The sequence below is a fragment of the Anomaloglossus baeobatrachus genome, chromosome 9 (genome assembly GCF_048569485.1).
Source record: "Anomaloglossus baeobatrachus isolate aAnoBae1 chromosome 9, aAnoBae1.hap1, whole genome shotgun sequence".
In the NCBI taxonomy this organism is placed as follows: domain Eukaryota; kingdom Metazoa; phylum Chordata; class Amphibia; order Anura; family Aromobatidae; genus Anomaloglossus; species Anomaloglossus baeobatrachus.
In genome coordinates this window covers 65,878,945-65,902,264 of record NC_134361.1, presented here as the reverse complement: position 1 = coordinate 65,902,264, position 23,320 = coordinate 65,878,945, and the positions used below count along the sequence as shown (strand labels likewise).

The window sequence follows — 23,320 nt, the reverse complement described above, 5'->3', positions numbered from 1 at the left end:
ATCTAGCCATCATCTGCCTCTAACAGCTGTGGGTAGAGCAGATCTTTGGTCACAGCTGCAAAGCTACTAAATGCTGCTGTCAATCTCTCACAGAGGCATTTGTAAAGTGATGACAGGGGAGACACGTAATTCTATGGGCCCATCAGTACATTTGAAATGACAGCTTGGGTTCTGCTAAAGACCCCATGCTGGCATGATGGTATGCAAATTGTCTGTTCAGGGAGGAAGGAGACAAAAGGTGGTGTCCCACACAGCGACGACGACAACGACGTCGCTGCTACGTCACCATTTTCTGTGGCGTTGCAGCGACGTCCCGTCGCTGTCGCTGTGTGTGACATCCAGCAACGAGCTGGCCCCTGCCGTGAGGTCGTTGCTCGTTGCTGAATGTCCTGCTTCATTTTTTCGTCGTTGCTCTCCCGCTGTGAAGCACACATCTCTGTGTGCGACAGCGAGAGAGAGACGAAATGAAGCGAGCAGGGAGCAGGAGCCGGCGTCTGGCAGCTGCGGAAAGCTGTAACCAGGGTAAACATCGGGTAACCAAGGAAAGACCTCTCCCTGGTTACCCGATTTTTACCTTCGTTACCAGCCTCCGACGCTCTTGCTGCCAGTGCCGGCTCCTGCTCTGTGCACATGTAGCTGCAGTACGCATCGGGTAATTAACCCTATGTGTACTGTAGCTAGGAGAGCAAGGAGCCAGCGCTAAGCAGTGTGCGCGGCTCCCTGCTCTCTGCACATGTAGCGACGTTATGATCGCTGCTGCGTCGCGGTGTTTGACAGCTAAGCAGCGATCATAACAGCAACTTACAAGGTCGCTGTTACGTCACAGAAAATGGTGACGTAACAGCGATGTCGTTGTCGCTGTCGCTATGTGTGAACCCAGCTAAACTCTAGTGCCAACTATTGGAAGTAGCAATCCTAAAAGTCAAAAGTGATCCTTTAACGCACCTTGTCATATGACTTAGGATTTATGCCAAAGCATCAATTTGCAGACACGGTGTTTTGGGGTGATTGCCCCTCGTCAGTGCAAAGAATGACATCTGATCTGGCTGTATGAGAAGCTAAGATGACGTCATGATGGTACTCATGTCAAAGACAGCCCATGACTGGTTTTTATAGGAGACTGTGATTTTTTTCTATATGTACTATATGTGCAAGCAAGCGCAAGCAATCAGATGATCGCAGGTGAAGTCTCTTAAGAGGCCTAAAAAATACAGTGAAAAGAAAAAATCCCATTTTAATAAATATGAAAAAAAAAAATAATATATATATATATATATATAAAAAAGTTCAAATCATCCCTTCTGATCCAGTAAAAATTAAGAAAGAAATTGAAATACACATATTTGGTATCACTGCATTAGTAAAAGTCCAATCTATGAAAATTATAAATTAATTCGACTGGTGAACTGCATAACGACAAAAAAATCAAACGCCAGAATTTAGCTTTTTAGGCAGTTACAACACAAAGAAAAGGTAATAATAGGCAGTTAAAACATTGTACCTACCCCATAGTGCTATAATACAAATATAATCTTAAAACAAGCCCTCACATAGTTTTATATGCAAAAATTGATATTGTTACGGGTCTCAAGAAATGGCCACACAAGGAAATTTTCTTTTTTACAAATTTCTGAATTTTTTACCACTTAAATAAAACAAAACCTAAACATGTTGGATATCTCTGTAATCACATTACAAGGTAATTTTTTACCATAAAATGAATGCTGTAAATAAAAAAAAAACCAGGAAACAATTGCAAAATTACGCTTTTTTTGTTATTTTGTTAAACTTGGAATTTTGTTCCCACTTTCTAGTGCATCACATGTTCAAAAGAACAACTCATCCCGCAGAAAAACAAGCTCTAGCATGGCTATGTCGATAGAAGAATAAAAAATTAAGGAAGTCTAAACAGTTTTCAAGACATAAATATAAAAAAGTTATCGCTCTTAGAAAAGCGTGAAGAAAAAAGGTAATGTGCAAAAAAACAAAGAATTGCCAGGTCATGGACATGTGAGAAAATGGAGATGAAAAAGGTAAATAAGGACTTTTTCTTATTTTGTTGCAGTTCGCCAATTAGCTTATCACTCCAGTGATGCGGCTCCGGTTCTCCCTTCCAATTAAATAAGAAAAGAAACATTACTTACCTATTAAGGCCTCCGGCACACATCCATGCCGCCGGTACGTGTTTGGTACGTTTTTGCACGTACCGGCGGCAAGGAGACACGTACACCAATGCTACCCTATGGTAGCATGCACACACAAGTAAAACCACACGGAACGTGTGTCCGTTTGTATGTGTGTGCGTTTTACAACACGCTGACATGTCCATTTTTCTCCGGCAGCACGGGTGTCACATGGCCCGCATACGGACCACACGGATGTAGTGTGGATGCGGTCCCGTGTGACACGCGCCAGAGAAAACTCACGTGTCAGAGTAAAAAATACCAAAGCTTTACTCACCTTCTCCAGCCCTCCTGTTTCTGCCACTGCTGCCACTTGCTGCCGACCGCCGCTCATTATGCTCATTTAATATTCAATTCACTGCGGCCGGCAGCAGCGGGGAGTCGGCAGGAGTGGAGACCGAAGATCAGTACCCTGGACAGCAGGAAGGACCACGTAAGTATGCAAATTACTGGTTCTCCGTGTGCTATCGTGGATAGCACACGGAGAACACACGTGGCCTGCACGTACTGGAGACACGTACTTACCTACACGCAACACGCAAGGAAAATACATGTCTCACGGCACGTGCGTGATTTTCACGTGAGTGTGGCAGAGGCCTAAGGTGGTATCGGTCTGCTGCTCCCTGCCGGTTGTTTGCTGCTCAGGTGATGTCCAATGTCCCATGGACACTGCTGCACACAAAGTAAACACTTAGGAAATGCTTCATTTGTTATTTTGTCGCATTCCCGTCTACGATTCATTCAATTTAAGTTGCTTATACTTGTCAATAGTTGTCAACTCAACACCTCATCGGCCGTCAGGAATTTATCAAGGGCATTAATGGACTTTTCCACTACTTGGACAACCCTTACTCATTTCCCTTGTTCGCTCCAGTAAAAAAAACAGCCTATACTGACCTACGGTGCTGCCGTGATTACAGCGATGTTTGAAGCCATGTTGCCAGACTCCACGTGACATGACATTATGACTTGCGAGCCCCGCAACCAATCAGCACTGGCTTCCTTCTTCCCACCTTCACAGATTTGAGCAGGAAGTCAGAGCAGCGCTCACATCCTGCTCAAATGTTCGAAGGCGGGGAGACAGATGCCGGGCACTGATTGGTCACAGAGCTTGCATATCATAACAATCTCACAAGGTCCCCAGGAACGCAACGTCAGACATTCATGAAACTGCGGACGCACTGGAAGTGAGTATAGGCTTATTTATTTTTACGAGGGCGAACAAGGGGAATGAGCAGCGGTTATCCAAGTAGTGGACAACTCCTTTAAGCCAGTTTTGCCATGTAAAGAAGTTTGAAATTTTTGCAGAAAATATTTATCATAATTTTTAATTTTGCACATTATTTAAAACTATTCAAAACTGACAGTAGAAGTGGGTAGAGCGCAGAAGGAGATGGTGGAGGTTCCCATGGGCCAACAGATTTAATGTCAATTACATCACATGCTGGCGCTAATGATATGAGACACAAACAAAGGGATACAGGGGCACTCTGTAAGCACCAAGACATATGCAAACATAGAGTATATGAAATTTAAACTGCATTAATGCTATAGAAAATATACCTAGAAAAATGAAGGTTCTCAATGCAAAAAATGGCCAATTCTTGTGTGCCCATCAACCACGACAAGGTGACTTTTGATAAGATCCTGAACTAGTGTCATGCCTCCCCTGGTCTACAAATCTACTATATAAGGGCAGATAGGATCTAGCACTAAGTAAAAACTATTCTGTGGCTGATGGGTGGAGAGCACAGTCAGAATAAAAGGCTGTCTACACCTCCAATATATACTGCAAAAAAACCCCAAAAAACCTACACCTTATAATATAGCAAGTGTGAAATTATAGCAGAAATCAATGTCATAATCATAGCTGATGTAGATTTAATTTTCTGTGACATAGATGAATGCATCTTACCTTATCACAACAGAATGTGAGACTGAAGTAGGAGATTCCAGTCTTAAGACCCCATACATACTAGACTAATGTCGAAAGAATGCAACAATGTTGATGGGTTCATCCAATGGTCTAATATGTATGGTGACACTGACCGACTAATGGTCGGGGGGAAGTTGATTGCGCATATCCAATGTCATCTGATGGCTTTTTCTATGCCTGTGCATGGAATTTTGGCTGAGATGGCTGTAAAACTATTAATCGGCCAAATCATTGTTCTGCTGACAGCCATTTAGTGTGCATGGCCAGCCTTAGACATCTCCCCCCCATTCACATCATTTGAAAAGGTGGGAAGCGACTATGGATGAGCTGGGTTGATCTCTTTTCACCCATTATTCTTTCTAAGGAAGATAAAGTGGATCTCATTCAGATCTAAAGTTAAAGAGGATGGCAACTACTTTACCATTGATGGTCTATCCCTAGGATAGGTCATCAATGTCTGATCAACCAGGGTCTGACACCTGGCACCCCTGCCAATCAGCTGTTCCCTGTACCAGCAGATGGCCAGAAATGTTCAGCTCCAGAGCTGCCCTGTCTTCTGATAGTTAAAATGAAAAGTGGTTTATGTGAATTAATAAAAGACATTGAACTTTTACTTCCTCGTGGCCTCCATAGCGCTCCATCAGACCGTGTTTCTTTCATTCCTACTGTCTTCTGATAGTGGCTGCAGCTGGGTATTGCACATCCGCCTCCTATTGATTTGAATGGGAGGCGCATGTGCAGTACCCGGCCGCGGTCACTCAGTTGATGAAGCAGCCCCAGAATTGAGCATATCCTTCCACCTGTTGCTGCCACCTGGACCAAGAACAGCTGATCGGCGAGGGTGCTGGTTGTTGGACCCTGGCCGATCAGACATTGATGACCTATCCTGAGGATAGGCCATCAATCTTAAAATAGTGGTCAACCTTTTTATTAATAAACTCCAAAAATTACACATATGGTTAAATTGTCCCATTGATGGTCCTAAATGATCCAAAATGATTACTATTATTATTTATTTCTAAAGCACCGCTAATTCCAGGGTGTTGTACATGTGAAAAAGGGTAACATATATATATATATATATATATATATATATATATATATAAAAAAATGTAAGCATATGTATAAAGAGTAAACAGTCTGTCAGACAGGTACAGAGGAGGTGAGGGCTGACTTCCATTCTTTTAATAGTTCTTGGATAAACAGCTATAGTTCTATCTTTACAAGTGTTCTTGAAGTTATACGCAACAGTCGTCTTCAAGGGGAAATTAACGTTGATGCAGCCTTGTGCTGTTCGCTCATATAATTAAAATTGATCTCAATGTCCATTATGCTTTTTAGATGCCATGCGTTTCATTACAGGAAGGTAATCAATGGGATTGACAAAAGGCCGTATGTAGCATTAGCTATAAAATGAGAATACAAACATCACCCCCCTACTTGTGACTACGATGGGCCAAAATGCCGAGCTAGACCGTAATGCTTTTATGTCTGGCTTTTGTTAATGAGTTATGTTAATAAGAAAATATAAAGTGTGGGAAGAATGCCTGCATTCACAGCACAAGTGTCATGTAATTCATGTGTTGTCATGGAAAGTGCAACTTTTATAGAATCGATGGAAAAAAAACTGAGTGGCGCCTGCCTGTCAGCTGAAGTACCTGGCAGAGCGTGTGTACTGCGATTCCCCTAATTGTATGAATAAATTGTATAGTCCGCTTTCCAGATGGGAGCCCTCCTTCAGCGATTAATTGTCTGCTGCTCAGGTGCATCTGCATCAAAGCTTTGGCAAAAAAGTGTTGATGATCAGAACATTCGCTGGTGAGATTATCTGGTATTGTCATATTTTCTTGTCAGCTGTATTCACTGTGCCATTTCCAAGGACACCCAGAATAATAGACTATGCAAAGCTAAAAATACCTACTGATAGTCGGATCAATGTGTGATGTATTTCTTTATATTTATAGAGCGTCGACCTATTCCGCGGAGGAGTAGGGTGAACACACTTGTATTAGACGATCCTTTGCGACTCATGATCGTATCCCCTATCTCAATCATACATGCAATCTCTAGGGAAGAGTTAGGAAGTCTTATCATTTATTGCCATGTATTTGCCATGCAGCAGAAGCTTGTTATCAGGAGCAACAGGAGTGTATTATATAGGGAACATGGCACATAAACTGGCATAGCTAATAGTCATGACTCACGACTCGTGAGTGTTCCCCAAGGAGCCTAATAAAAGAAGTGTGACGCCCTGGCCAGCCAGGTAGTCACAGATAGGGCCCCGCATTACACCTGTGCATCATAGGTAACACACAGCCAAACACTAAAACCCTAGTCACCCCCTCAGAGCTTGATGGACACACCAGGGGGCAGAACCAGGCGGTTGGAAGACGCCCACCTAGGAGTCTCAGACAGCCTGAGGTGGGAAAGTAAACAGTTCAGTTCTAGAGTTCAAGTTGGAGAGGTGTGTGGGCTGGAGCTGTGTGCAGCTCCAGCCGAGGAGAGAAACCAATTTGAGCAGGTGCCAGGGAAGGAGCCCTGGTAACTTTGGCTAGGAGGCAGATGGCGGTCTCCGTCTGCAGGAGCCGGGAAGACGGCTCGGTGGAACCGAGGTGGACTGGGACAGGGTAGTGGCCCACCGGTACCGACCCGGGGAACCGACTCGGAAACCGGAGCAAAAAGGAGGGTACTCAGACCCTGAAGCTAGGTCCAGAAGCTACTGGGGGCTAGCTAATTAACTGATTGAGGCCAGGACTAGAGGTCCTGTCCCACCCAAAGTCCCGACTGAAGACAACAGCCCAACGAGGGGGATAGAAAGCCACCGCCACGGCCCAGCGTCTGCGGGCAACGGGCTCCTTAGGCGACCACAAGCCAGGAGCGGACTTCTGGAGTTGCAAGCACAGGCAGTCCACCATCACACACAGGTGCAGGAGAAAGACATAGACCACCAGCTGGGTGGGGGACCAGACTGCAGCCGGCTGTGGGCACTGACCACCATCACCTTGGTTTACCAGAGACTCATGTGTTTACTAATAGTGAGTACATCAGCACCCTCCGGTCGCCCATCTCACTGCACCACCCACCAAAAACCCAACGGGTCCCGGGGCCACCATTTCTGCCCACGGAGGGGTTAACAACTTGCTGCCGAACATCTCCCCTGGGTTCCCCGTAACTGCAGCGGTGGTGTCAACCTTTACCACATCCCATGGGTGGCGTCATGAACTTAACACAGCTCCGGCCGTATACCTACGTCCCCAAACCACAACTCCCCTTTTAGTTGAAGTGACCGCGAGATCCCCAGCCACCCACTGAAGGTTCGGATCCGAGCGGCTCGGCTGCTGAGCACGGGGCGGTACAGAAGCACTTGAGGAATACTGTTGGTTTCTGATCCCCATGTGTGCACCTCTACCAGCTATTGATTGGATTGGAGTTATTCTATTTGGTGTATTTCTGTATTTATGTTAACGTAGAGATTACTTTTACTTATAATGTAGAGGATGTTTCCAAAGGCGGACACAGACAGAAAAGGGCCCCTGTGCAAGAAAAATATACGGGTAGTCCTTTCCAGCCCAAGAGCTCATAAAAATGTGGGAAAAGGTGGCACCACAATCCAAGAATCTGGCAGTCATTTCACTGGAGTTCACACTGGGGGCTCCCTTGCTGCCTCAGTAAACTCAGTTGAACCCACTGCCAGATTGCTGGACCGTCAGATTGTGGGAAACAGCCGCACAGCAGTCCGGAAAACCGGCAGCGGATTCAACTTACCGTAGGTCACTGAGGGCAGCTGCAAAGGCCCAAAGTGTAAACTCCGGTGACCTGACTGCCACATTACCGGACTGCTGAGGTGCCGTGTACTGCAATCTGGCAGTCTTGCAATCTGACAGCAGGTTCACTGGCAGTCGAAGTGGGTACTATGTGAACCTGGCTGGGACCTCCAGTGAACTCACTGATGTCACCCCTTCTCACAGCCGGGTCCTTGCTGCTGTCAGTTTATCCTGGAGTCTGCAGTGATTAGTCGTGTTTTCCATCACTGTAGCCTCTGGATGTAGTAGAGCTGGGATCGTCCTGGAACATCATGTGGATTACGTCGGACCTACAGGGGTGTTTTGGGGGTTAATACGGCGTGAAGAGGGGTGCGTATATTTTATTTCATATAAAGGATTTTTTGGTGTTAGTGTTTATTTCTTTTGACTTACAGGTTAATAATGGGGGTGTCTTATAGACCCCACTCCATTACTAACCTAGGGCTTGATAGCAGCTGTGATTTTTGACAAATCAATCACAGCTGACATCAACTCCCTATTTTATCCCGATTGCCACCACACCAGGGCAATCAGGAAGATTGTGGTAAAGTGCCAGAATTGGCGCATCTAATGGATGCACCATTTCTGGAGTGGCTGCAGGCTAGTATTTTCAGGCTGGGAGGGGCCAATAACCCTGTTTTCTCTGACGCCTCATTGGGGGACACAGGACCATGGGTGTTATGCTGCCTATCCATAGGAGGACACTAAGTAGATGCAAAAGCATAGCTCCTCCTCTGCAGTATTCACCCCCTGGCCCGGCCAGGCAACCTCAGTTTTAGCTTAGTGTCTATAGTAGGCACATCTCTGCAGACTACTGCAGCAAGTATTTTTTGTTTTTAGAGGGCGACGGTTCCTTCGGGGACCGATTTTCCAAAACCATCAACAGGCGGGAACGCGGAGTGTTGCCTCCCCGTACCACCTCCTGCGACGCTGGATCCTGGGTTGTTACTCACTGGATAACAGGTCTCATGGCACTGATTTTCCAGAGCCCAGAGCAGATGAAAACTTCCTCAGCCCCTCTTGCAGGCTCTGAGTTGATATTCGCTCCGCACCAGCGTGACCAGACTGCCATCTCCACAGGAGTTGAGGTGAAATCATTCCGATTTTTCCAGAGCCCAAAGCAGATGAAAAACTTCCTCAGTTCCTCTTGCAAGCTCTGAGTTGATATTCGCTCCGCACCAGCGTGACCAGACTGCCATCTCCACAGGAGCTGAGGTGAGATAATTCCGATTTTTCCAGAGCCCCAGAGCATTCCTCAGTCCCTCTGGCAGGCTCTGAGTTGATACACGTTCTATGACCGGGCACAGCAGACGTCAGAATCTGCACACTGGCTCCCTGACAGGAAACTGGAGCAAAGGTTACACTGACTGGATGCACATGAGCTGTGATTGCAGACACCTGCAGAGCATTCCACCTGTGGTGGGGGGAGGGGACAACTCCCTGGACTCACTGCAGCCGCGGTACACTTATAGAGGTTTTTCTGTCCACCATTGTTGTACAGGGCTGGAGGGGGGAAGGGGAGTCCCTTCACACCATTTTTTTTGTTTATTATATTTTCTCATGCCTTCTTGTCAGAGCTAAGCCCTGCCCCCTACGACACTCAATAAGCCACGCTCCCTCACGAAAGTGCGCGTAACCCTCCTCACACAGGATCTGCAGAGCATTGCTGCAGAGCATTGCTCCCTCTTGTTGTGATCAGAGCCTGTGGGCGTCTCTCAGAGCTGGCTTCCTCCTTCCCACAGGAACTGTGACGCAGGAGGGGGAAAGGGTCATCAGGGTTCTGGATGAGTTATAGCCTCACTTGCATATTAACTCTGCAGAGCATTGCTCCCTCATTACAATCAGAGTTTGTGGCTCATCAGCCAGGGGCTGCAGTCACGTTTTATGCCCTGCACAGCTACAGCAACAACTATAAGACTATTAATGTATCCTGCCACGCTGAGCTACTATGGGATGATAGCACATCTTCCTTCTGTGAGTCCGGTGCCTTTGTAGCTCCCCCTCCCCCGCCACCACCGCAGCAACTGCTGCCAGACCAGAGCCTACGGCTCCCAGTCCCCCAGAATGGGCACAGTTCCCAGAACCTGGTGCTTTCTATGCAACATCGTCCTACACCCCTTGGGGCCCCTGGACAGAACGCAGCCTGATGACACCTCTATAGAGGGTCCTTCTGATAAGAATCAGCCCTCTGCTTCACCGGTTGCAGATCAGAAAAAGGGCATGACCCCCATGGGTCTCCCTCTGAGGTACACAGAGGGGGTTCTCCCACATGTTCCGCGGTCTCTGAGGAGCCGGAGGAAGGGGAATGATGTTTGTACCGGGATGGTTCCTTGGTTTCAACCTCCCTGAGCGATCAAGTTGCGATGGACTCCCTTATTGCAGCAATCTACCAAAACTCTGCATGTGGAAGATCTCCCATCCACTACTACTGACCCTGCGGTCTCCTTTAAAAGGGTGAAGAAACCTCAAAAAAAAAAAAAAAAAAAGAGCTTTTTGACGCCGCTTCGGTATCCGTAAACTCATGGAGTCCCGGTACCCCTTTGGCTTAGCTGTCTCTAAGGGCTGGGCCGATCCGGCCTGGGTGGACCCTCACCCAGCTTCCGCCTGCCTGAAAGACCCTCCTGTCTTTTACTTGATGGATCCTCCTTCAAGGACCCGACAGACAGACAAGTGGAGTAGCTCAATCAGTCTGCCTCGAGGCCGCGGGTCCTTCTCCCCTCCCGTGTGGGTCGCACAGGCACCAGGACTACCAGTTTCCCTCAGACCATCACAGATGTAACTGTTCATATTGCTGCGGCGGCAGAGTACCTCATGCAGGCCTCCCTCGGCGCTGCTACCTGCGCAATTATTGCCGCCTCAAATACCATAGCCATCCGTAAGGCCCTCTGGTTCCGATAATGGAGAGCGGACTCGGTCTCTAAGAAGCCTCTCACAGTACTCCTTTCCAGACCGATGGTTTGCCGATCGTCTGGACAGGCTCTTTTTTTTTGTCTGACGCCATGGGAGGAAAAGAGTACCTCCCTCCCCCAACTCTAGCCCAGGATGTTTTTTTTTTACTAGACACGAGGGCCTGACCTTCTCAGCCCTCCCCGAGTCCACCTCGTTCTGGCAGTCTAGACAAAGACTGAGAAGTCTCGTCTCTCTCCATCTGGACCGCCGCTTCAGACCACAAATGGGTGTGATACGTTGTGTCTTCCGGTTATCCCATTGAATTCTGGACCCAATCCCCTGGTCAGTCTTTTCTCTCAAACCCCCCCAAGCGCTCCAAAACACCACAAGGCCTTCCCCTCAGCAATCCACTCCCTCCAAACGGCGGGGGTGATGGTACCTGTTCCGGACGGTGAGAGGTTCAAGGCTATTCCAACCTATCGTGGTCGCCAAAAAAAAAAGACGGGTCAGTTCGTCCCATCCTGGACCTCTAACGCCTGAGCAAACGTGCACGTAAGGAGATTCAGAATGGACTTCCTAGGGTCCATTATTTCCTTTATGGTCAAAGGAGAATTCCTTGCCTGCCTAGCTATCAGGGACGCGTACCTGCACATACCTATTGCTCCAGCTCACCAAAGTTCCTCCACTTCGCGGTTCAGGACTTCTTTTTTTCATTTGTGGCCCTACCCTTGGCTCTGCCACAGCACCAAGGGTATTAACTAAGGTCATGGCCGCCGCCATGAGTGCCCTTCACGCCAGGAGAGTGGCTGTTCTGCCTTGCTTGGATGACCTCCTCATCAAGGGCTCAACCAGCGTGCAGATGTCTGTGGGCACCCTATCCCGCTTAGGGCGGCTTCTGACTCCAGTCAAATCATCCCCGGTCGCGTCAAAATCCGTCACCTCCCTGGGCATATCCCTGGACACTCTTCGGGGCTTGATATTTCTCCCTCAAGTCAAGGCGACCGCTATACAACAAGCGGTACACTGCCCTCTACGTACTCCTGTCACTTCATACGATTCAGTATAAGAGTGCTAGGTAGGATAGCGGCGGCTATAGAGGCAGTGCTGCTCGCTTAGCCACACCACCGCCCACTGCAGCTTGCGCTTCTAGCTGCCTGGGACAAGAGCCCCTTTTTCCTTGGACGAACTTTTCACCTGACACCTTCAGTCAGGTATGCGCTTTACTGGTGGCTTCAGTCCTCTTCCATATCGAGAAGGAGTTTTTCTCCCCCAAGTGGACTGGCTAATCCTGACCACGAACGCCAGCCTCTTAGTCTGGGGAGCAGCGTACTGGCTACAGACTGCTTCGGGACGTTGGACACCCCAGGAGTCTTCCCTTCCCAGAAATCATCCTGAAAATCAGCGCGATCTTCTCACACTCAGGTCATCCCCCCCTTCTGCTAGCAGGTCGTTTGATTCGGGTCCAATTGCACAACGCAACAGCTGTGGCCTATGTCAATCAGCAGGGAGGTACCAGCAGCAAGACAGCTTATCTCGAGGTCCTCAGGATCCTCACCTGGACCGAATCGACGGGGGTCTGTGTTTGTTTTCAGCGTTACACATACCGGGTAGAGAACTGGGTGGCGGACCTTCTAAGTCGCCAAGGCCTGGCCGCCGGAGAGTGGTTTCTCTACCCAGAAGTGTTCCCACACATCTGCACTCACTGGAGTACACCAGACGTGGAATTAATGGTGCTCTATAAATAAATAATAATAATCTAATGGCCTCAAGGTTGAACGCAAAGATACCCGCGTTCTTAGCCAGGTCACGTGACCCACAGTCCATTGGCGCGGATGCTCTAGTCTCCTGAAGTCATTTCCATCCAACTTACATGTTTTTCGCCTCTGCCCCTGCTGCCGTGAGTAATCAGGAAGATCAAGGCAGAAGGAGTCCCGGTGATACTAATAGCACCGGACTAGCCCAGGTGCGCCTGGTATGCTGAATTAGTACAATTGCTCATGGCGCCTCGTAAGCATCCCAGACTTGCTGACCCAAGGGCCCATTTCCCATCAGAACTCCAGAGCCCTGAAGCTGACGGCCTGGCCATTGAGACCTGGACTTTAAAAAGAGGGAGATTCTCTCCTGCGGTCATCTCTACCATGTACTGTGCCCGAAAGCCAGCCTTCATCCCATATTTACCACCGTACGTGGAAAACTTTCCTTTCCCAGAGCAGGGAATCTAATGTCCAACCTATGCCTCTGGCGATCCACAGAATTCTTGGTTTTTATTTTTTTTTTTTTTTGCAGTCAGGTTGCAAAAGGGGTCGGTCCTCAGCTCCCATAAGGGGCAGGTTTCATCTCTCTCAATATTCTATCAATACCGCCTAGCTTGCAATCCGCAAGTCAAGACTTTCCTCAAGGGTGTTTCCCATCTAGTTTCCCTGTATAAACGGTCGCTGGACCCATGGGACTTCATTCTCGTTTTGGACGGTATCCAGAGGTCCCCTTTTGAACCTCCTAAGGAATCTTCTCTTGCTCTTCTCTCCTGGAAGGTAACATTCTTAGTGGCAATTACGTCCATCAGACAAGTTTCGGAACTGGCATCACTCTCTTGCCACGAACCCTTTCTGATCTTTCATCAGGACAAGGTGGTTCTACGCCCCCTTTCGAATTTTCTTCCGATGGTTATTTCCCCGTTTCATATGCACAAGGACATTGTTCTGACTTCCTTTTTGTCCACACCCAGTCCATAGGGTGGAAAGGTTTCTACATTCGCTAGATCTTGTGAGGGCTCTCAGATATTACGTACCCAGGACAGCCCCTTTAGGAACATAGACTCCTTGTTCGTCATTCCTGAAAGGCCTAAGAAAGGACAGGCAGCTTCATAGGCAACGCTGGCTCACTGGATTCGCTCTGCGATCCAGGAAGTCTACCGCTTGCAACTTAAGCCCATTCCTAGTGGGCTGCGGACTCATTCCACACGAGCAGTTGGCGCCTCTTGGCCCATTAGGCATCAGCCTTCAGTGGAACAGAGGTGTAAGGCTGCGACCTGGTCTTGCCTACATACTGTTTCAAAGCATTACTGAATCCATACCCAGGCTTCGGCTGAGGCAAACCTAGGTAGGAAAATTCTGCAAACGATAGTGGAGTACCTATCTCAGTAGGCGCTCCTGGCTATCTGGGACTGGTTCCTAGTCCTTGGGTTGTGTTGTTTATTGTTTACCCACCCATGGACTGCTTTAGGATGTCCCATGGTCCTGTGTCCCCCAATGAGGCGTCAGAGAAAAACGGATTTTTGTGTACTCACCGTAAAATCGTTTTCTTTTAGCCATCATTGGGGAACACAGCACCCACCCTGTTGCCCTGTTGGGCCTTGGTTCTCTCAGTACCTTATTTGGTTATGACTCTCTTTTTTTCTCATGTTCCTCTGTTGAGAAGTTTTTACTGTTTTTTTCTCCTACTGCTTGTGTACTAAAACTGAGGTTGCCTGGCCCGGCCAGGGGGTGTATACTGCAGAGGAGGAGCTATGCTTTTGCATCTACTTAGTGTCCTCCTATGGATAGGCAGCATAACACCCATGGTCCTGTGTCCCCCAATGATGGCTAAGAGAAAACGATTTTACGGTGAGTACACAAAAATCCGTTTTCTTCTCACCCTGATAATGCCAGCCCCCTGCAGTGAGTGTTGCCATGGCTGGTTATCAGAAATGGGGGGATGAGCAAGGTCCTCCTCAGCACCCGTGCTGCATGGCAAAGAATACATCACCCCACAAGCACAGAGCCACAGCAATAATGGTCTCCACACAGGAGCAAGAAGTTTATAGCTTTTTGGCATATAACATACAGGTGTATGGCATATTATGCATTTAATAACCCCTTTAAGTTCAATACTACCTTGCCAGGTCTATTAGTAAACTGCTGCCCCAGATAGGTAAATTATTTTTAGTTATTGCCAGAAGCCATATTTGAATCCAGCTCATCTCGATCTCGCTTATTCTGTGGTGACAATGATGGTATATAGGAATTGGCTTACTATTGTGGGGGGACCCTTATCATTTGCCGTATGTTACAGCTATTTCCTCCCTAGATGTTTTTCCTTCTACACCTGACACTACATTCATTTTTGAACAAATTTAACAATTATTCTGTATTTTATGTACATTTCTGCACCTTAATTTGCTTGCATTTTTTTTTTAATTACTTTTTCGTCTGCTTTTTTTTAACATGTATTTTACCTCGTTTTTGTCTTTGATGTGTAATAATATAACCGCTTCACCCCTGGGCGATTTTCCACTTTTCATTTTTATTTTTTTCTCCCCTTCTTCCAAGAGGCATAACTTTTTTATTTTTCATTCAATATAGCCCTATGAGGGCTTATTTTTTGCGGGATGAGTTGTACTTTTAAACAATACCATTCATTCTGTCCCATAATGTATTGTTAAATGAGGAAAAAATCCAAGTGCGTTGAAATTGAAAAAAAAGTGCAATTCTGCAATTGTTTTTTGGGTTTTTATTTACCACGTTCACTATATGGTAAAACTATATGATACGATTCCCCAGGTCAGTGTGAGTTCGTAGATGCCAAACATGCATAGTTTAACTTTTATCTAGAATTCTCATTTTCAGGATCTAGAGCTCAATGAGGGCTTATTTTTTGCGTCTTGACGTGATGTTTTTCATCATACCATGTTCGGGTAGATACAATATTTTGGTCGCCTGTTATTGCACTTTAGTGCAATGTTGCAGTAACTAAAAAATGTAATTCTGGGGATTTTCATTTTTTTTCTCGCTATGCCCTTTGCCGATCAGATTAATTGATTATATATATTTTAATAGATTGGACATTTCTGAAGTCAGCGATACCAAATATGTATTTTTTTTAATTTATTTTTTAATGAGGCAAAAGGGGGGTGATTTGAACTTTTAGGGTTTTTTTTTATATTTTTAAAAACTTTTTTGTTTTACATTTTTTTATTGATTTTACTAGTCCTGCTAGAGGACTTTATGACTGCACTGTCTAATCACTTCTCCTGATTAGAGCGATGCTTCAGCATTGCACTGATCAGGAGAAAAATCAGGAGAAATTCACATGAAGTGAGTCATGAGAGCAACAGAGGTCATCCGCTGACACTGCACTGTCATGGCAACCCATTGACGCCCCATGATTGTGCTATGGGGTCACCCATGGCAGAGGGAAAAAGTGTGATCCTTGCCGGCGCGTGTTTGAGTTTGACAGCGTGATCTAAGGGGTTAACAGGCATGGGTGGATCAGAGATCCACCCACGCCTGTTAGCAGCACATGTCTGCTGATCGAATCTAGATTTATTGCCACGCAAGCCCGCATTAAAGTGATAGAAACAGCTAAGTACATATACAAATGTTCTTGGTCTTGAAGGGGTTAAATAAAGCTGCTTTGTTTTTGGCGGCACGGTGGCTCAGTGGTTAGCACTGCAGCCTTGCAGCGCTGGGGTCCTGGGTTCAATTCCCACCAAGGACACCATCTGCAAGGAGTTTGTATGTTCTCCCCGTGTTTGCGTGGGTTTACTCCGGGTTCTCCGGTTTCCTCCCACACTCCAAAGACATACAGATAGGGACCTTAGATTGTGAGCCCCAATGGGGACAGTGTTACCAATGTATGTAAAGTGCTATGGAATTAATAGCGCTATATAAATGAATAAATTATTATTATTATTATACGTCATGGTATTGCCATTCTTAGGTGCAGATTACATGCACTTATGATGTGTTTCTAGTGTCCGAAACTCCAAATCAGTCGCGGTATATAGCTGTACAGGAGAGGTGATGGCATCACATCACAGTCATGTGTCCAGTAAGGATGGCTGACAACTCTCTTATGGGAGGATTTATTAGTTGTCAGACAGCTTTTCCAAAAACAGTGTGGCAATGGCTATAAAAAAAATAATTATTTGCTTCAATAAAAAAATATTTAAAATTAAAATAAATTAAATTAAAATCTGTTCTGTCTAAAAGAATACAGATGTGTTCTATTTTGCACCATGCTGTAAATATATCTACTTTCTTTGTCCATTACATATGGTAGAGCAAGCATGAATAACTTGGTAATGAGCAGGGACAGTGCATTAATAGGTCTCCCGCCAACCTCTATTGATTACTTGTCATTGTACATTGGCAATTTTTTGTCATAATTCATTTTTTCGCAAGTGCTGCTCTAGGACAAATGTCAAAGAGTTGTGCAATGCGGTGAATTGCAATATTATGAGGGGTTAATCCTAAAATACTAACTTTATCCCTTTCTTCCCCAAAACATATAATAATATAATATAATATAAAAATATAATAATCAACTGTTTTGATAGTGATCATGTAAAATCCCTGGATCAAGATTCTCCACTGGCAAACTGAATACACTTGAGAACTTACAATAATATATTTCTAAAATTTCATATATAATAGACAATACAAACCCAATAATTTTCCTCTGTACACTTGCCGTTTGTAATAGACCATGAGTATACTGTACCTTGAAAAAGTATTCATACCCTTTAAATTAATACAAGCTCTCAGATTGATATAAAATAAAAATGAACCCCCCCCCCCATAAATAATTATAATTACTATATAAATTCTAATTACAAATTATCAAATTTCTGACATTATTTTTTAAAACTTAGAAAATATGATGTCCATGCCATATATACAGTATGCTTAGTATAATACTAGTAATTTGCTACTACATATACATATATATATATATTATTTAATATAAAAAGCTGAGTGTATGTGTGTGTGTGTGTGTATGTGTGTGTATGTCTGCTAAAGGAATCCGCACGGTCGCATTTACAGTCACAAAATTTTGCACAGACGCCTCATGTGACCCACGGAACGTTATAGTCTATATGTTTTGATGGGAAAATTTAACCCCCCCTGTGCTTTACAGTTACTCTCCAAAATCCTGCCTCCATTACACTGAATAGAGATAGGAGCTACAGCTTATTAATAGCAACTGTCAGTGGTTGCTATAGGAATAAAATAACCTGTTAGTATAAGAAGCTTATGTGTGATGTAATAAGATGTCAGTGGTGAGACGGATAGAGAGAGACAGAAAAAGACCGACAGACAGAGACACAGACAGAGACAGACGGGCAAAGAGACAGATGGGCAAAGAGACAGCTGGGGAAAGATACAGCCGGGCAAAGAGACAGACGGGCAAAGAGACAGACATGGAAAGAGACAGACCTGGAAAGAGACAGATGGGGAAAGAGACAGCCCTGGAAAGAGATAGCCCTGGAAAGAGACAGATGGGCAAAGAGACAGCTCTGGAAAGAGACAGATGGGCAAAGAGACAGACGGGCAAAAAGACAGACGGGCAAAAAGACAGACGGGCAAAGAGACAGACTGGGAAAGAGACAGACTGGGACAGAGAGAGACCTGGAAAGAGACAGACCTGGAAAGACACAGACGGGGAAAGAGAGAGACAGACACACACATACATAGAGACAGACACAGAGATAGAGAGAGACAGACAGACACAGAGATGGAGACAGATAGACTGATACAAATACAGACAGAGAGATAAAAACAGACAGACAGAGACATAGACACAGACAGACAAAGAAAGACACAGACATAGAGACAGACAGACAGTGACACAGAGACAAAGAGACAGTTACTACAGCTAGTATATATATATATATATATATATATATATATATATACTGCTCAAAAAAAAGGGAGCACTTAAACAGGGATTTTGTATTTTGGTGTTACCTTTATTTTTTTGAGCAGTATGTATATATATACAGTACAGACCAAAAGTTTGGACACACCTTCTCATTTCTAGAACAACTATTAAGAGGAGACTTTGTGCAGCAGGCCTTCATGATAAAATAGCTTCTAGGAAACCATTGCTAAGGACAGACAACAAGCAGAAGAGACTTGTTTGGGCTAAATAACACAAGGAATGGACATTAGACTAGTGGAAATCTGTGTTTTGGTCTGATGAGTCCATATTTGAGATGTTTGGATCCAACCACCGTGTCTTTGTAGAAAAGGTGAACGGATGGACTCTACATGCCTGGGTCTCACCGTGAAGCATGGAGGAGGAGGTGTGATGGTGTAGTGGTACTTTGCTGGTGACACTGTTGGGGATTTATTCAAAATTGAAGGCATACAGAACCAGCATGGCCACCACAGCATCTTGCAGCGGCATGCTATTCCATCCGGTTTGCGTTTAGTTGGACCATCTTTTATTTTTCAACAGGACAATGACCCCAAACACACCTCCAGGCTGTGTAAGGGCTATTTGACTAAGAAGGAGAGTAATGGGGTGCTACGCCAGATGACCTGGTCTCCACAGTCACCAGACCTGAACCCAATCGAGATGGTTTGGGGGTGAGCTGGACCGCAGAGTGAAGGCAAAAGGGCGAACAAGTGCTAAGCATCTCTGGGAACTCCTTCAAGACTGTTGGAAAACCATTTCCAGTGACTACCTCTTGAAGCTCATCAACAGAATACCAAGAGTGTGCAAAGCAGTGATCAAAGCAAAAGGTGGCTACTTTGAAGAACCTAGAATATAAGACATATTTTCAGTGGTTTCACACTTTTTTAAGTATTTCATTCCACATGTTTTAATTAATAGTTTTGATGTCTTCAATGTGAATCTACAAGTTCTAGAGTAGTGAAATAAAAAAAAAAATCTTTGAATGAGGAGGTGTGTCCAAACTTTTGATCAGCACTATATATATATATATATATATATATGTATATATTAACACACATATATATTTTATATATATATATATATATATATATATATATATATATATATATATATGTATATATATATATATATATATATATATATATATATATATACAGTGCCTACAAGTAGTATTCAACCCCCTGCAGATTTAGCAGGTTTACACATTCGGAATTAACTTGGCATTGTGACATTTGGACTGTAGATGGCCCTGGAAGTGTGAAATGCACTGCAGCAAAAAAGAATGTTATTTCTTTTTTTTTTTTAAATTGTGAAAAGTTTATTCAGAGGGTCATTTATTATTCAACCCCTCAAACCACCAGAATTCTGTTTGGTTCCCCTAAAGTATTATGAAGTATTTCAGGTACAAAGAACAATGAGCTTCACATGTTTGGATTAATTATCTCTTTTTCCAGCCTTTTCTGACTAATTAAGACCCTCCCCAAACTTGTGAACAGCACTCATACTTGGTCAACATGGGAAAGACAAAGGAGCATTCCAAGGCCATCAGAGACAAGATCGTGGAGGGTCACAAGGCTGGCAAGGGGTACAAAACCCTTTCCAAGGAGTTGGGCCTACCTGTCTCCACTGTTGGGAGCATCATCCGGAAGTGGAAGGCTTATGGAACTACTGTTAGCCTTCCACGGCCTGGACAGCCTTTGAAAGTTTCCACCCGTGCCGAGGCCAGGCTTGTCCGAAGAGTCAAGGCTAACCCAAGGACAACAAGGAAGGAGCTCCGGGAAGATCTCATGGCAGTGGGGACATTTTTTTCAGTCAATACCATAAGTAACGTACTCCACCGCAATGGTCTCCGTTCCAGATGAGCCCGTAAGGTACCTTTACTTTCAAAGCGTCATGTCAAGACTCGTCTACAGTTTGCTCATGATCACTTGGAGGACTCTGAGACAGACTGGTTCAAGGTTCTCTGGTCTGATGAGACCAAGATTGAGATCTTTGGTGCCAACCACACATGTGATGTTTGGAGACTGGATGGCACTGCATACGACCCCAAGAATACCATCCCTACAGTCAAGCTTGGTGGTGGCAGCATCATGCTGTGGGGCTGTTTCTCAGCCAAGGGGCCTTGCCATCTGGTCCTCATCCATGGGAAGATGGATAGCACGGCTTACCTGGAGATTTTCCGCTCCTCCATCAAGGATCTTAAGATGGGTCGTCATTTCATCTTCCAACAAGACAACGACCCAAAGCACACAGCCAAGAAAACCAAGGCCTGGTTCAAGAGGGAAAAAATCAAGGTGTTGCAGTGGCCTAGTCAGTCTCCTGACCTTAACCCAATTGAAAACTTGTGGAAGGAGCTCAAGATTAAAGTCCACATGAGACACCCAAAGAACCTAGATAACTTGGAGAAGATCTGCATGGAGGAGTGGGCTAAGATAACTCCAGAGACCTGTGCCGGCCTGATCAGGTCTTATAAAAGACGATTATTAGCTGTAATTGCAAACAAGGGTTATTCCACAAAATATTAAACCTAGGGGTTGAATAATAATTGACCCACACTTTTATGTTGAAAATGTATTAAAATTTAACTGAGCAACATAACTTGTTGGTTTGTAAGATTTATGCATCTGTTAATAAATCCTGCTCTTGTTTGAAGTTTGCAGGCTCTAACTTTTTTGCATCTTATCAAACCTGCTAAATCTGCAGGGGGTTGAATACTACTTGTAGGCACTGTATATATACACACACACACACACTATACACACACACACACACACACACACACTCACACATATATATATATATATCTATATACATATATATATATATAAAATATAAAAATAATGACAAAAATTATGCCATTGGACAGTTTTGGTACCCAAGATGTAAGAGGTTTCATTATTAAGAATTAATAACATGACTTCAGATGTAAGTGTTAATAACTACGGCTGTCATTCATTTATCATGCCTGTGTTGATGATGAGGTGTGATGGAGTCAAACACTCCTGATAAATTAAGAGACACATGCCTCTTAATCAATCTGGCACAAGCAAAAAGTGGCATGTGCCTACAGCCCGGACTAGAGTAGGAGTTTTGGTGTAATGAATGCTGCCGCTTGTCATGAATTTGACAAGCGGAGGTTTTGCCATGCCCCCAGTCCGCCCCAGTTCCTCCCACTTTGTTGGAGCTGGGCAAAAATGGTGTGAGCTTCAGGTTGCACCAAAACATTAGTGTAAAAGCTTTGATAAATAATAGCCAATGGCTTTAAAGTCTTTGAAAATGTAGCTTTGTACGTTTTTACCTTCTACCTTCTTGTTAAAAAAAAAGCAAGATTTTTACATTAATATACAGTACAAAGTCTTTAAAACATGACTGCAGCGGGTTTTTTTTATTTCTTTTCTGGAGTGGTGCATTAAATGTAAGTCCCCTGTCTCCTGTCTTATATTCAGCATGACAAGTCATTGGAGCCCTGTGATTGTGTCAAGAGGCTGCCTATAGCAGCGGGGAATAGCGTAATCCTTTGCCGGCGCATGTTAGATTGCACTGTCAGAGTTTGACAGCACGATCTAAGGGTTTAACAGACGTGGGTGGATGAGAGATCCCCCCACGTCTGTTGGCTACACATATATGCTAATCAGATCAGCTGACATGTGCCGCACAAGCCACATTAAAGGGTTAGATAAGGCCAAGGACGTATATATATATATATATATATATATATATATATACATACATATATATATATATATATATATATATACGTTCTTAGTCGTGAAGGGGTTAAATAAAGCTGCTTCGTTTTTGAAACTTCATGATATTGACATTCTTAGGTGCAGATTACATGCATTTTTAATGCATTTCTAGTGTTTGAAATTCCAAATCAGCCGAGGTATATAACTGTACAGGAGCTTTAAATGTAAGTCCCCTGCCACCTGTCTTATATTCAGGTGCTGCTGTGTTCATCTTTTTCCATCATTGTGTTATCGTTGTGTTATTCTCTGGTGCTTTGTGGCCTGTTGACTGCTCTCCAGTGTTTCATAGGGTACACCGGATGTCACAAATCAATACAAGTCAATGAGAACCTCGTTTTGGCTCTCATAGAATTGTATTGAGCGTTTGTGATGTAACTTCTTATTTCTGGCCAATCAGAAGTTAAGAGTACAAGATGGTGCCGCGAGACCAGAATGTCAGAATGGCACCAAAAAAGAATGAAGATGGCAGTAGGTGAGTGTAATACCAGGGGCAGGGTTGTATATATTTAAAGTGCACCTCCAACTGATGAAGAACAAAAACATTGGAGTGGTGCTTTAAGGGTCAGCACACACGGTGAGTAATACGGAGCGAGTGGAATGCAATAAAAAAATTGCATTTCACTCGGACCAATATTACACAATGGGGCAGCACCCATGAGCGATTATTTTCTTAGCCCTAATCGGACCGAGAAAACAGTCGAAGCATGCTGCAGGTGGAATACGATCTGTATTCACTTGCACCCATACAAGTCTATGGGTGCAAATGAAACATCGCATTGCTCTCATGTTACACTGGTGTAACGCAAGAGCAGTACGATTCTCGCATCAGCCGTCAACGGAGGAGATGGGTAGATAAATCCCTCCCTCCCCTCCACAGCGCCGGCCCCCTCCGCAACTGTGGTCTGATCGCACAATCGGACCACAGTCGAATGACACTCGGCTCCCGCTGTACTGCGAGCGTGAGCCGAGTGTCATACAAGAATCGCACATTACCGCGTGTGGCCTCAGCCTAAGACAACCACTTAAAGTCTTGGGGTGGTTTTCTAAAAAAAGATAGCCAGTGTGCATAATACATCTGAC

General features: G+C 44.8%; 1 long non-coding RNA gene across 2 annotated transcripts in view; it reads left to right on the top strand.

The window, feature by feature from the left end:
* Nucleotides 1-23,320, top strand: part of LOC142250484 (uncharacterized) — a 96,661-nt gene that overhangs the window by 59,738 nt on the left and 13,603 nt on the right. The window contains exon 3 of one of the 2 annotated variants that reach the window (XR_012725195.1): nt 1,815-1,897. The exons of the other annotated variant lie outside the window; for it this stretch is intronic. This is a non-coding gene — a long non-coding RNA (uncharacterized LOC142250484). Of the gene's footprint in view, nt 1-1,814; nt 1,898-23,320 lie in introns of those variants that run through there. 2 annotated transcript variants of the gene reach the window in all.